General features: G+C 36.0%; 1 long non-coding RNA gene and 1 pseudogene across 5 annotated transcripts in view; one reads left to right on the plus strand and one right to left on the minus strand.

The window, feature by feature from the left end:
• The window catches only part of LOC145716202 (uncharacterized), a 559,773-nt gene that overhangs the window by 144,618 nt on the left and 399,573 nt on the right, over window positions 1-15,582 (plus strand). The gene's annotated exons all lie outside the window — the stretch shown is intronic.
• LOC102740727 (ATP synthase F(0) complex subunit f, mitochondrial pseudogene) lies at window positions 6,032-6,398 on the minus strand (annotated as a pseudogene).

A 15,582-nucleotide genomic window follows, 5' to 3' on the forward strand; every position in this document is an offset into this window, starting at 1 on the left:
TATTTTGCTCAGCATAATACCCTCCAGTTCCATCCACGTCGTTGCAAATGGCAAGATTTCATTCCTTTTGATGGCTGCATAATATTCCATTGTATATATACACCACATCTTCTTTATCCATTCATCTGTCGATGGACATCTTGTCTCTTCCCATAGTTTGGTTATTGTGGACATTGCTGCTATAAACATTGGGGTGCACATACCCCTTTAGATCCCTACATTTGTATCTTTGGGGTAAATACCCAGTAGTGCAATTGCTGGGTCATAGGGTAGCACTATTTTCAACTTTTTGAGGAACCTCCATACTGTTTTCCAGAGTGGCTGCACCAGCTTGCATTCCCAAGGTGTAGAACATTCTTTCTGAAGTCCAGGGATGAGGCCTCAACCAACCTTTAAAAATAAGCACTTCTGCAAATGATATGTCAGATAAAGGGCTAGTATCCAAAATCTATAAAGAACTTATCAAACTGAACACTCAAAGAACAAATAAGCACTTCTGGTGTTTCTGACTAACTCAGGGGATCTCATTCTGACTCAAACAAATACAGAGCAAGGTTCTCCAGAATGAGGAACATTTGCCATAGAAGGCTTGAACCAGGAGAAAAGATTAGAACTTATATTGCTATATAGTTTTATATATAGTTATATATATATTTATAATTATATAAATAACTATATATAGAACTATAGATCTATCTATATCTATAATTCTATGCATCAGACCTTGAGAGTACTTTCTGGTATCCTCCGATAGCCTTCGTTAGGCATTTTCTAACCCTCCCCTTCCCCCTTCTTCAAAAGAGGGCAAGTGTAAAAATAGTGCAAAAGCCAAAGTGTGGTGTGGTGAGATAGTTTTAGCCAGTAGAATTTGCATCCGAACACCCTATGCACATGGGCTCTTTTCTATTGAGCTTAGTTGTGTTTTATCAAATTCTTTGAGATTATATTTTTGCCTCATTGGCATCTAGTTGTCCTGGAAATCAGGGTTCACAATGTCAGAGAAGCATGATGGCAAGAAAAGTACTTAAGTTTTTGTTCGTTGATGTTTCTTTGTCCTATTTTAGCTAGCTTTGCTATATTAACTCAATTGGAGCGTCTACTATATAAGGACATACTGCTTTTTCAGCCTGGAATGTCCATACTTAGTGTAGCTAAAATAGGTTTCCATGAACCCACAAGAATGGGTGCATGTCACCTTTATGCAGCCACAGAATACTCTAAACTTACTTATGTAATATGTAATTTTTCCTTTTAATCATTTGGTTTTAAATTTTCTTTTTTAGGGGACGCCTGGGTGGCTCAGCTGGTTAAGCGTCTGCCTTCAGCTCAGGTCATGATCTCAGGGTCCTGGGATCGAGTCCCGCATCAGGCTCCTTGCTCAGCGGGGAGCCTGCTTCTCCCTCTGCCTGCCGTTCTCCCTGCTTGTGCTCTCCACTCTCTCTTCTCTGACAAATAAATAAATAAAATCTTTAAAAAAATAAATAAATAAAATAAAAAATAAATAAATTTTATTTTTTAGTTTTATATTTAGTATTTGGATTTTTGATACATTTGGAATTTTTTGACAGTTGCATTGAGGTATAATAGATATATAATAAAATGCATACATTTGAAAAGAATAATTTGAGAAGTTTGACATATGTCTATATCCATGAGTCCATTACCTCAATGAAGATAATGAATATATCTACCACTTTCAAATGGCCCTTCTATCCCTTTGTAACCCCTCTATCCTGCACCTTCCCTCCACCCCAGGCAACCAATGGTCTGCTTTCTGTCACTTTAGATTTAATTTTATAGAATTTTTTAGTAATGAGATCATAAAATATGTATTGGTTTTCTGGCTTTTTTCACTCAGTGTCTATCTTGAGATTTATCAGCATTGTTATGTGAATCAGTAGTTTATTTCTTTATATTTTATTATATGAAATATCACAGCTTGTGTAGCCATTTACTTGATGGTTGTTTATAAATATTGGCTACTAAAAATAAAGCAGCTAATAAACATTCACGTATGGATTTGAGAAATTATTTTATTGTGGTAAGAATAATTAACATCTACTCTTCTAACAAATTTTTAAGTGTACAATACAGTATTGTTAAGTATAGTGACAATATTGTACAGCTGATCTCTAGAACTTACACCTGTTGTTTAGTTGAGACTTTATGATGTATGTTTTTATTTAATTTGGATGGGTACCTAAGATTTGAGTAACTGGATCATAAGGTAGTATGTATTTAACTTAAAAAAAATAAAGTTGTCAGTTGTTTTTGAAAGTTCATTTTTCTGGGGAGTGGGGAGGGGAAGAGGTCTGTTTCCCCTGGGGGGGTTGTAGTTGCCCCCCATCTCTCCCTGCCTCTTGCCCCTCAATAAAATGATCTTAGACCACACACACACACACACACACACACACACACACAAAGAAAATGGTCTTACCATTTTTTTATTCCCACCATCAGTGTATGAGAATTTCAGTTGTTCCACATTTTCATCTACTCTAATTATGGTCAGTCTTTTAGTCTTTAGATATTTGAATAGGTGTGTGGAGATATCTCATTGAAATTTTAATTTGCATTAAAGCCTAATGACTAGACATGTTGCGTTGCTTTTAAATCTGCTTATTATCAGTCATACATCTTCTTTGATAAAATATTTTTAAAATATTTTGCCCAATTTTTGTTTTATTTCGTTTGTTTTGTTATTGTTGACTTTTGAGAGTCCTTTATATGTTGTATGTTCTGGATATGCATCCTTTATTGGGTATATGATTTGTGAATATTTTTAAGCAGGCTTAGGCTGTGACTTGTATTTTATTCTAACAGTATTTTTTGAAGAACAGAAGTACTTAATTTTGTTGAAGTGCAATTAATTATTTTTTAACGGATGGTAATTTGAGTGTTATGTTTAAAACTCTTTGCCTAAGTAAAGATCACAGAAATTTCCTTCTAAATTTTCTTCTAGAAAGTTTTGGTTATACATTTAAATCTGTGATCCATTTTGAGTTAGTTTTTGATATCTATCAATTTTCTTTTTTTTTTTCTCAGACAGATATTCAATTATTCCAACACTACTTATTTAAAAGATCATCCTTTTTCCACTGAATTTCCTTTGTCCTTTTGTCAGAAATCAATTGACCCTACATGTGTGAGGTTATTTCTGAATTCTCTATTTTGATCTGTAAGCTCCCAAGAACAGAAGATGTATCTTTTTATTATTGTATACTCATTACTTGGCATAATGCTTGGTACATAAATAAGATTTGTTCATTGTTGAATAAAGTTAGTAATGATGTGATCACATGAATGTACATAACTACAAAAAGAAACCAACTTTCTCATAGCGTGATCTTGTTCCTGTCTACCTCTCTGACTTAATAGTTTTCAAATTTGCTCTCAGGAATCATTGAAATAGCAATGCCTCAGGGGCCGTGTGAATTTGGGTCGAGAGGCAAGGACAGAAATATGGACAAGTTTCTAATCCTATTTGTTCCATCTTATTTATATATTGCATTTCTATGTATGATTTAATTCAAGGAGCAATTACAATGACTTATACAAAAAGTATGAAAAATAACTGCTTTAATATTACTGCCTTTCCCAGGGTTACTTACATTTAACAGATTGCATTAGAGACCTTTCAAGGACTTAAAGTACAGAAAACCTAATTGTGAAGTGGCTCAGTGTTTTACTGGTTATTTGGAAGGTTTGGGGGACAAAAAGGCTCACTGGTGTCCTTTGAATTATACCACATAGGTAAATGCTTTCACTAGTAATGAAAACTCAAGTGTAGTCTTAAGAAGAGGAATAATGCATGGATTTTCTGTGACTGAATATCGTTCTGATGAAAAGACAAAACTTCAACTTTGCTGATTCCCTCTTTTAAAATAATGATAAATGCCTGAAGAATTTGACATTCAGTGTTCAATATGAGATTGCAGTGCCTAAGATAAACAAAGAATTCAAAAAGAAATGAAAAACCCATTATTAAATAGCTCTAACATTTCTTGTGTAAAAAGCTGGAAAATAGGAGAGAAAAAGCCATTTCTGGGGAGACAGTTTACATACAAGAAGAAAGATTATTCAAATTGTGTGATAAACAAGAACTAATACAAAATCACGGCTATCTTCTTGGCCATGCAAGTTGTGCCTGATGTCAGACACTGGCTAGGATCCTGGTGTCAGTTTATTTGTTTTGTTTAGTTTCAACTACTTATTTTGTATATTCTGCAGTAAAATGTATTAGAAAGAAAATACTATACCTCCGTTACTTCTATTTGATAATGAAAGATCTGCTAAAATAAAAGAATCCTTGAATGTCAGTAACTTATTTCAAAATTTCCTCAGAAAGACACTCAACTTGTGATGTTTGTTTTTTCCTGCTCAACATCAATGACCTACATAGGCCACTGGCCTGGGTTTAAGGAAAAAAAAAACGTTTTATCACAAAAGCCAATGATAGCTTTTGACATCTGTGCTAGATCCATTTCCTACCCGCTGTGCTTAATTTCAGAATTCAGTTCTATCATTAAAATAAAAACCTTGTTGGCTCTTCCATCGATGTGCCACATTACATCAATTTTCTCCGAGCATCATGTACAATTTCTAGGTACCAGTGCCCCCTGGACTTATTTGGAATTTCAGATCTTGCTACCCTGCTGTATGAATTGATCTTGTACATTGCGGGATGACATGTGACCCATGGAAATACATTGTTTCTTGATTCTTTTCCCCAACTCAAGTCCTGAAATGACCTATTTTTCCACATCTTTGCTGGACTTACTTGTGATTCCTCTTTCATCCCATAAAGATTATCCTTCCACTGGAAAGAACTGGACAAAGTGGGTCTGGGCTGAGTATACATTTTCAGTGTCATCCTCCATCCTGTGCTGTCTCTTGAATTTCAGTTTTAAACAACAACTGAGAATATTAACTCAGAGCCATTATTTAGCAGCTGAATAACTAAAAGACTCTGTCAGAACCTTAGGAGTCTGTGGCTGGTAGGTTTACTAATGCTAGGGTTTTGATATTAATGAGAGGCACAGGACAGATACCTTTGATTTTGGAGAAGAGAAACTGATAGATTTTGGGTTCTGTACAGAAGAGATGTACATTTCCTTTAGAGAGACAGAAGCAATATTCCCTTTTGTTGAGTCTGCTTTATAGTTATTCCTAACAAGTGTACGTCTGAGTACCTGTTTACTAGTTTACTAGTTATGAAGAAAGCAGATGCTACATATCCTTTTCCATCTCTCATTCCCTCTTGGACAATGGTAGCTCCATCCATTCTGGTCCCTAGAGCAAGAAACATGGGTGTTGTCTCTTCTGCGTTCACCAGGTGATTAAACTCTGTTCCTTTTTACTTTGATAAGTCTATCTTCTATCTATTTTGTCTTTTTCTATTTCTGTAGCTACAGCTTCCTTTCAGAGAATTATCTGAATGTTTGCAGCAGACTTCCTGATTTATGTCATTTCTCTCTCCCTCTACAGTGCCCCTAGAGAGATTTCTGTAAAAGGCAAATACCATGCCACTTCCCTGTTTAAAAGTCTTTGAGGCTCCCTATCACATAGTACATCGCTTGGGAATGGGAAAAGATAGGTGGAAAGTGTGCAGAGCTTGCCATGTGACTCAGACACATGCCTCCCTTCCCAGATTGAGAATCAATGACTTACAAGATAGTAATAGCTAACAATTATGTCATACGGTATTTTAAATGCTTTATATGTATTTACCCATTTAATGTTCACAAAATATCTTTTAGTTACAGGTACTGTTTTTAGGTCCATTTTATAGATGAGGGAAGGAAGTTATAGCAAAGATAAGTAATTTTGTCCAAAAATGACACAACTCATTAGTGGCAGAAGAAAGAGGCAGAGTGGAGATACTCTAGATCCCAAGGCTGTGTTGCTAAGCTGCACACTATGTTTGTTCCCTCAGTGGAGCTCAGGTTTCCTGCTTCTATTTATGTGAATATTAGTGATTTGCATGGAATGTCTTCTGTGTGTGTGTGTGTGTGTTTAAACCAGTCATCTTTTATTGGATGTTAATTCTGATTAGGATGTGAAAGGATTCAAGGGTGCCAGGCAAAGGTCATGGTCAGGAATGCCGAATGTGCCTCCACACTGGGCCCTCTTCAGTGGTACTTGCGTAGCTGCTCGTGCTTGAGTTCCTTGTAACAACGACAGTAGTTGAAAAGCACATAAGCTGCCAGCACCATAGACATCCCAGCGATGCCCCCTTTCTTCACATTGACATACTTGTTGTAGTACCGGTAGTAACCTCTTTGAAACGCTCCAGCAATGCTCTTAGGGGTGAAATCCCACATCAGTATCCAGCTGGGCAGCTCTCCTAGTTGCACATCCATGAGCTTCTTCTCCTTCACTTGTATGACTGACGCCATCTTGTCCTTGGTGTCCACTCTCTCTTCTTTGTTTTTAATCTCTAGCCTTCCAGCCTTTAAAAACTCCTCTAGTGTCTTTGAAATTCTTTCAGGCAGGGCTAATTTCGTTGTGAGATAAGCATAAAGATTTTTCATCCTAGAATGATTTACTAAAGCAGGTAGTGAAAATCCTGGTAAAACAACATTAAAATAAGATACTTTCTCACTTACCTAGGTGCCTTAGATGTGAACCTAATTGAGGGGATCATAAAAGAACATGACAGTGTGAAACAGGAGTTGGCAAAAGATAGAAAAATTGTATAATACATTTTCTAGGGAGGCGTGTTGACTCAAATTTCTCTCTCTAGTAAAAGATGATTGAATTAGTCAGAGATGGAAATTAAAATCTTCCTAAAAAAAAATTAAAAACAAACTTCCTAAACTCATTGACTGAAATTCTCTAAGAGGTAAATTACTGATAATGAAGGAAGTATGGGTTGCATGCAATAAATCAGAGAAGAGGGCAGTGGAATATCTGAAAAAAGTAAGATGAAAAAGACTCAGGACACTTCATATCCTTGAAACTGCATTTCTGTGGTTGGCAAATGCTAAAAAGGAAAACTTTCAATGCTATGATATGACATAAAGGAACTTGTCGTTCAGAAAGGATTGATAGTACCTTTTTAATCATTTTATTGGCCATGTGGCTATCCATTCAATGTTATGGTAACTTTGTTCAAGCATCTTAAACTTCTAGAAGTACAGATCACTAACTGGCCATTTGATCTGGAACACTTAGAGGAAGAACCACACACAGAAAGATGCCTTTTTATTTGCATATTACCTAAAGCAACACAAAACACATTTACAAACTTGATGTAGAAAGTGGGAGAAAGAAATTTCTAGGAACCAGAGAGTGGTAAATACAAATTAATGGTAAATTACCCATAATAACTGCTTTAAAGAGGCTGTATAAAATGGCAGTGATATTCTCTTTTATGCACACATGCAGCACACTTTTTCTTTTTGACATGTTTCCCAATTGTTTATTAATTTAGAGAATGCAAAATAGTACTAAGGGAATGCTTGCATCACAGTCACACTTTGTTCCATGTACCCTGCTTACCTGAATTAGGTGCAAAATTGCTCCACTTTTATTTCATCTATGATGAGATTTTTCAGGAACATCGCTTCATGATTGGGGAAGAACGACTGTGTTGCCTTCTCCTGTAGAGTGGTTGGGATAGTGTGCTGATTTTTATATTTTTTAAAAAGCTTTATTGAGATATAACTTGCATACCATAAGATTTGCCTGTTTTAAGTGTATAGTTCAATGAATGTTTGTATATTCATCATCATCATAATCTAATTTTAGAAACAGTCATTCTCCATTTCTACCCACAGCCCTGGGTGACAACTCATCTACTTTCTGTCTTAATATATTTCTGTCTCTCTGTATTTGCTTTTTATGGATACTTCATATAAGTGGAATCATATAATATGTACTCTTTGTAAGGCATGGAGGGGGTTGAGAAAGATTTTAGAAACTTTCTCTATTCTCTAGAGAGGAATAGTATTCTATATTCTAGCAAGTGTGAGAATTCTATACATTTGCACTTTCTATTTTGTGATCTTGGGCAGGTTGCCTAATCTTTTTTCAGTTTCTTCATCTGTAAAATGGAAATAATAATAGTACTTGTCTTATAGGGGTTTATGGGAATTGAATGCATATTTGCATAATATGCATAAAGTTTTTAGAATGGGGACTGGCTACACTAATATTACATGCAATTTTTAAATGTTATTGCTAGTTTGATTATCATCACTATACCTGAAGAAGAGGAATATAGTTGGGCAGATTTTTGAGTCTTGGTAAATTGGTACTGTTATCCTTGAAGTGATCAGTGAATGTAAATCTATGCATAGGGCAGGAAATTAAGAAGTAACTCTTCTCCTACAGGAATAAAATTGCCACATTAATGAATGGCAGCTTCTTAAATAATGAAAGGAAACTATGGTGAAGAGTGAAGAGTACATCATTTTCCCTGGGGACCAGCTGACTTTTCTTTCCTTGGTGTGAATCACATGAGTGTGGTTCCCTTCTTGGGAAGTTCTATCTCCATAACAGAGGAAAAGAATCAAGGGGTTATGGCAAGATTGCACAATTTTCCTACATTCTAACAACAAAGCAGAAGAATGTCCTTTTAAAAAAGTCCTGTACCAAGGCCAATTTCTGCAGCACACTTCAAAATAATCTCTATTCATCAACTACTCTGTCACTTCCAATAGATTTTTTTTTTCAAAGCTAAGTAGAATCGCTTATTTACTCCAGACTTGCCCTGTGAAATCTAAGCGGGCTGACCAATCTGTCTGTTTTACAACCTTAGCAGGTGGGAAAAACTTTGGGGGCAGCAGGTGTTACATTTCTCAAGTGGCTGCAAAATAGGAGTACCCTTGAAAGATGAACATTCTCTTTGCTTGTCTTTTTCCTGAAACAACTCTGACAGTCTGGTGTCTAACCTTGGTAAAACTTTCTAATATTTTTCCCACTACTGAAATGGATAATAAGAGAAATACATCATTTCTAATGAACAATTGCCACTTATTATGGAGTTGTATTTTCTGGGGGATCCAAAGTGTGATTGTATTCTCTGTTACATAGAGTGAACCCCTCAGGAAACTTTTTGCAGCCTAGGGTGTTCAAGTCAATTACTTTAATAGCTGCTTCTGTTATGAAAGTTTTATTTAAAAAAATAAAAGGATATATCAGAAGATCTATTTTAAGTGCATTTTTATATTGTCCCCTTGATTTCAATTAAAATCTTACACTTTAAAAAAATCTCAAAACTTTGAGTTCCATAGTCAATTGACTTCTCAAGGTGAGTCTGATCACATTTGTCTAATTTCTTTTACTTAACACTGCCAGTAATCTACCTGTTATTAGAGGTGGTAGTAGCATGGTGGCTTTAGTAAAACATTTTCATGTATTTCATATATCTCTTCAGAGGTAATTCTAACGTATGTCCCCAGGATAATTTTTATATTATGTGATCACTCTACGCACTTAAAAAAAAGTGCTAACAATATGATGATCCAAATGATAGGCCTGAATATCTCATCTATTTGGATTTCTTTTATTTTAGGCAAATATTTTTGAAATATCTCAATACTAAAGTCATTCCTTTCAGATTCTACATGGTTGAGCACCAGTGAATGAGTTTCTCATTTTTGATATTTCTCATTCTTTTAAAATGTCTAATCATCAAGAATTTGTAATTCCTAATTCCTTCAAAATAAGGAGCTGGGTGACCCAGAAACTTTCTGATGAGAAGCTATTTGAGATGTCTTTTCTAGTAATCAGTAAAAAAATCCATGTAGATGATCAAAGGGAAAGACCAGAAAAATCAGAATCAGACCCTAAAATATGTAATAGTTATGTAATTCATAAAAGTGGCATCTCCAGTTAGTGGGCAAAGGATAGTTAATTCAGTGAACAATGTTGGGTCAAAGTGATTCATGATTTAGGGGTGAAAATAAAATACCTATTTCAGGGGCACCTGGGTGGCTTAGGTGGTTAAGCATTCGACTCTTGATTACGGCTCAGGTCATGATCTCAGGATTGTGAGACTGAGCCCCACGTTGGCTCTGTGCTGCATGTGGAGCCTACTTAAGATTCTCTGTTTCCCTCCCCCTCTACCCCTCCCCCCTTAAAAATGTATTTCACCTTATACAAAATAATTTTCACATGGATTAATATTTTAAACATAAAAATAAAACCATGAAACCTTAGGGAAAGGATGAATATTTAATCTTTTTGTAGCAATGGCTTCCAAGCATGAAAAATAAAGCTCTATAAATCATAAAAAAAAGGGGATTGAGATATTTGACCATGAAACATGAAAATTTACACATGGTAAAAACACCTCAACCAAATTTAGTACAAAGGATGAAATGGGAAAGATGTAATACACATGGGAAAGTAATGACATTGTTAAATATGAGGAAATATTGCAAATGAATGGAAACAACAAATACTTAATAATGGACAAAGAGTTGGCCATCTGCTCACCAAAATATGAAAGACCAATAAACATGACAAAATGTTCTAAATTATCTATTGATGAAATGAAATTAAAATATTATTGGAATGTTACTTTTGTTTTATTAATCTGGCAGATTTTTTGTTTTAAAATGACACTTGGTTAATGCGGGGGTAAATGAGTGTTACTTCATCCTGGCAGTGACTGTAAATTGGTATAACTTGGTAGAGGACAAAACTGTAGTTGCAAAAGATTCTAGTTATAAAAAATATTCAAAATATTGGGGAAATAATTAGGCATGAGTCTAAGAATGAGCATGAGTCTAAGAATGAGTCTGAAGATTTAGTGATAAAGATATTCATAGAAGTGTTTTAATAGCAAATAAAACTGGAAACACTACTAATATGCAATTTATTGGGTAAAATATGATTCTTAGAAAGTACACATATGCATGTCATCCATTATGTCATAGAAGTATTGCTTAGGTAGAAAACTTGCTTATTAGAAAAGTTGGTTACAAACAACATATACATCATCTAACACATGGAAACTATATTCCCCAAAATATTTATAGCACTTTTTGGTAATGAAATTATGGGTGATTTTAATTTTCCTCTTTGGATTTATTGATTCTAATTTTTAATTTTTTTATTTATTATTATTTTTTAAAGATTTTATTTATTTATTTGACAGAGAGAGACACAGCGTGAGAGGGAACACCAGCAGAGGGAGCAGGAGAGGGAGAAGCAGGCCTCCCACTGAACAGGGAGCCTGATGCGGGGCTCGATCCCAGGACCCTGGGACCATGACCTGAGCCGAAGGCAGACGCTTAGCGACTGAGCCACCCAGGCGCCCCTGATTCCAATTTTTTAAAATAATATATCATTATTTAAGAATAAACCAAACAAACGCTATGATATACTTTAGGTTTATATCATGGTTAAGCCCTTTCTAATCATATTGTCTAGATTACAGTCTTGTCTTCACCACTTACTAACTATGTGACATCGGGCAAACTGTCTGTTTCATTTTGAGTTTTCTCATTGTAAAATGGAGAAAACAAACTTAACTACTTCATAAAGTTAGTTTGAAAAGTAATTGAAATCAGGCAAAGCTGTAATGCTATGTCTGGCATTTATTGATTTTGCTTTCAATATCAGCTATTGTTATGTGAGTAAAGGTTACGTCATAGTCATAAAGTTCCATGTTGCCTGGAGTAGATGGTGAGACTGATTCTCTAGGCTGCTTATGTTTTCATATCCATTGTAAGAACATTTTCAGCTGGTCAGGTACTGTTGTAAATTTGTGCACTGCACAAAGGCACCAGGGACGGGGGTGAATGGAGCTAAAAACAGCCTCATTGTATTTCATCAGCTATGTGCATTCCCACTGAAAGGGCAGCCAATAGCTGGCAGAAACACTAATGTTTTTGTTCTTATGTAAAATCCACTGTCATCCTACAATAATAATAACTAATAATCTTCATCCGTTAAGTTTTGTGTCTTATGAGGTTAATTGTATCCTCCTTTCCACAAAGAAAAATAAGTGCTTTCTTCTATCTGTGTAATACCTCAGAACTCTCAAAATTCTGCCAGTTAGTGAAATTCCATCAGGTCACCTACTTTAGTAATGTTACCTTAACCTTAAAAAAAGTTTTAACTCTGCCATTATTTTCAATGGCCTAAATCATCTTCAAAATGTTTCAGGGGAAATGCTGAATTTTACACAGTAGCCATTTCAAATAACAGAATAATATATCAAGCTGTACTGTGTTCTCTCTTGTATTTTGTGCTATTGAAATCTACCTGCTGTTTAAATTCCATAGCCTGGCACTCTGATATTAACCTGGAGCCCTAAACTCCACAGGATTTACCAAACATACAGACAATGTCCTATTAACTTACTCTCTGCCTTCCTTTCTCTGTATCTCTCAGATATGAGCTTGTAATTTTCTGTGGTGGGGCACTTGTGTGTAATGGCCTGTGCCGTCTAATTGAATGAGGGGTTTAAAGCACATTAAGCACTTAGAGGAAATTGTGCCAGAATATAATGCCCTTTCCTGGCTGTCAGCTAGCTCTGGGTCCTAATCAATAGGCTGATCAACAGTTGTAGAAGAGAGACGAGGGTGACGGAAAAACTGTACTCTAATGAGTAGGGAAACAGAGAGAAAACCGGATCCTTTTCAAGAGGGAATGGAAATAAAATTAAAGGACCGAGATAAAAATAATTGATTCAGTGTTGTACAAACATTTTTTCAGTGCCTCCTGTGTGCGTGGTGCTGGGTTACATGTCAAGGAGAATGCAAAAATACATGACCTTCTTTTGATACTGTCAGATCCTGGGAACTGACTACTTTGGAATAGGACCGGACTGTTTATATCCAAAAGTTTGATGTTCTTGTTTTTTTAACCAGAACAGTACAAAAGCCACATGTCCTTTAGTGCCACTAAATGCATTTTTCTGTTTTCTTCTGACAAGAGAGTGAAGGTGTGCCAGAGTAGTTATTCATTAAAATAAAACTGGAGGAAAAAGCTGCTTTGCAAGACTGGTGAGGGAGGAGGGTTGTATAAGGACAGAGCCATTTTTCTCCGAACTCCATGTTGTCTCCTAAAAAAATCTATACCAATCTCTAGGGTGCAAATTAATTAATGATATTGTGACTAGTTTATTTATAATCCCATAACACATGCAATCTTTAACTCTAAACCCTGGTTACTGACCCAAGCCTGCGGGGCGATTGTTCTCCTAGTAATGAAAGGGAGAAGGGAAAGAATAATGGAAAATATAAAATACTGACAAAGAAGCAGAAGAAATTTCAGTCCTTTCCACAAATGGTGAGGAAAATAAAAATACTTTTCTTCTCCTTATATATATATTCTTTATAACAGCCAAGCCTGCAGCATGTGTCAGGGGCAGATCAAATATTAAAAGCAAATTTTAATAAGTGAGACTCAAAAAGGGATTTATAAAGCTCAGGGGATTTGGAGAGGAGTGCTCAGTTCAGGGAATTCCACAGCTCGAGGGCAGACCAGGTGAATGCTCTGTTGCCCATGGATGAGGGACCTGACAAGGGGGTTGATGAATTTGAGATTTATTATTAGAAAGTAGGGACTGAGGGCACGTATAAATGGAGGCCAATTCTGATAGGAATGAAAGGGAAGTTCCACAGAGGTAATGAAAAACTCTGAGCCAAATTTTAAAGTCAATGTACTGACTGATAGTGAGTGAGCGTAAATCTGCCACTCTGATTGAATTTATGGCCAGGAGTAAATGCAGGGGTTGCGGGAGGCTGAGCAATGGTGTGCTTTGTGAGTGTTAGACTTGGGAGAGTTTCCATATTAACATAATCTAGAAGCCGTAACAGGACGCATTATAACAGCAGAAGCAGCACAAGGACTTTAAAAAATAATCATGGGTTAACTGCTTTAAATCCTTGGACTAGCTCAATGAAAGGGTTTTCCTCTGATAAAAGCTTTTGGAATAGTTAACGGCAAATGATTTGGAAAAACAAAGAGTAATGTGGAAATAAAAGTTCATAAAGTGATAGCAGGACCTTCATAAGTGCCATTTAAAGGGAGATTGGCAAACGTGGCAAGTAACTAGAGACACACATTAACTGGCCACAGAAGAAGGGGAGTGTGTGATGTCGGCACTCTACGATGCTAGAGAGGTAATTGTTTCTTACGATAAAGGCATGTTCTCAGTTCTGAACAAGGGCTATTCTTCCAAATGGAAAACTGTGAAACACTGCACTGGGGTATTAGAGCTACTAAAATCCCTTCAGTTTGATCCACTCTTCTGCCCCTGTACTTTCTTGGGACTAAAGTATTTACTGCCAATGGATTTTAAAAGAAGCCCATTTCACAGCATCAGCATCCCAGTTCACAATCTAAAGGCTGAGGAGAACCACATTTAACTTCTTCCTTGCCTTCTTTTATGCCTTCTTTTTGTCTTCTTTAATAATATTTGAAGACTTATCTGTTTTAAGAGGAACGTTAGAAATCTTTGAGGGCAGGAACAGGTCTTTTGTAGTCTTCAGGGTCTAACACAATGTCTTATACAAAGATTAGTAGTTTTTAAAAAATGTTTTTATTGAGTAAGTCGATTCTAGCATTTATGTTGATTATTTAAAAGTACTTTTCAATACTATTGAAATTACCTCCTGTCTTTATCCATTTGCCCTGCCATAACAGAATACCATAGAGTAGTTGGCTTATCAATGACAGAAATTTATTTCTCTCGGTTCTGGGCACTGGGAAGTCCAAGATCAAGGTGCTAGCAGAATTGATGTCTGGGGAGGCTCTCCTGCTTCCTGGTTTATAGACTGAATGGCTGTCTTTTCCAAGGGTTGAGAGAGCTCTCTGGATCTCTTTTATAAGGACACTAGTCCCATTCATGAAGGTTGCACCCTCTTGACCTAATCACTTCCCAAAGACGCCCTCTCCTAAAACCATCACTTTGGGGGTTTGGATTTCAACCTATGAATTTTGTGGAGATACAACCATTCAGTCCATAACATCTATGAATATTGTTTTCATTTTTATCATCCACAGATATAGAAAATGGACATAGTTAAAGAAAATATATTGGGCATAGTAAATAGTTAATGAGAAAAAAGATTCATAAATTCAGTAATTTGTTTTATTCTTCCAATTTATTCAACAAATATCATTAACCATTTATTTTGTGCCAGGCACTCTTTTAAGTGCTTGAGATACCTTAAAGAACTAAAATGCCCTGCCTCTTGTGTAGCTTACATTTTGGTGGGGGGTGTGGGGTGGCAGACAATAAACAACACCCCAAAGTAGTATACTATATAGTATATTATAAGGTGGTGAATGCTATGGAGGAAAGATCTAGAGAAGGGAGAGGAGGACTGGGAATGTGATAGGGAAGCAGGGAAAGTGAAAATTTAAAATAAGCTTCTGGGATAGGTGAAGATTGAGTAAAGCTTTGAAGGAAGTGAAGAAGTGAGTCATGGGGATCTTGGGGGGAACCAAAACAAGGGACTCTGGTAATGATGTGCCTGGAGGATAGGAGCAGAATGAAAGAAAAAGCAATACTAGCTGGTGGCAGATTTTCTATGACCTTGTAGATCACATTGTAGTCATATAACAAACGCATTAGCTTTTATTTTGAGGGAAATGGGACATATTCGGGTTTCA

The sequence above is a fragment of the Leptonychotes weddellii genome, chromosome 1 (assembly GCF_054177405.1).
Source record: "Leptonychotes weddellii isolate Sample4059 chromosome 1, ASM5417740v2, whole genome shotgun sequence".
Lineage (NCBI taxonomy): Eukaryota > Metazoa > Chordata > Mammalia > Carnivora > Phocidae > Leptonychotes > Leptonychotes weddellii.